This window comes from Myotis davidii, unplaced genomic scaffold, assembly GCF_000327345.1.
Source record: "Myotis davidii unplaced genomic scaffold, ASM32734v1 scaffold269, whole genome shotgun sequence".
Lineage (NCBI taxonomy): Eukaryota > Metazoa > Chordata > Mammalia > Chiroptera > Vespertilionidae > Myotis > Myotis davidii.
In genome coordinates this window covers 2,557,501-2,557,928 of record NW_006383008.1, presented here as the reverse complement: position 1 = coordinate 2,557,928, position 428 = coordinate 2,557,501, and positions in this window count along the sequence as shown.

Genomic DNA, 428 nt, shown 5'->3' with positions numbered 1-428 from the left:
TGTATGGCTGTCACTGGAACTGAGAGCCGGCTTTAGCTCTGAGTCTCGGCTCCAGCTCTGATCAGCCATGGCTGGCTGAAAGCAGGTATCTGGGGTTTTTTTAGCTTCTATAATTGAAACATTGTTGCTTCAGAGCTCAGAGCTGGGATGCAGCAGGCAGGGAACCTTGGCTTCCTCCATTGCCAGGGCAACCAAGCCTCATGTTTGGTTCAGCTGCATGGCTGCCAGCCTCCATCTTGGTTGGCAGTTAATTTGCATATCTCGCTGATTAGCCAATGGGAAGGGTAGTGAAGTTAAGGTTAATTACCATTTTTCTCTATTATTAGATAGGATTACAATTTATTTAATCCTGTCTTTCATTAATGGTCATTGGTGTTAAGTTCTCTTGTAATATTCTTTGCAACCGGTAAGTTAAACAATCATCTTTG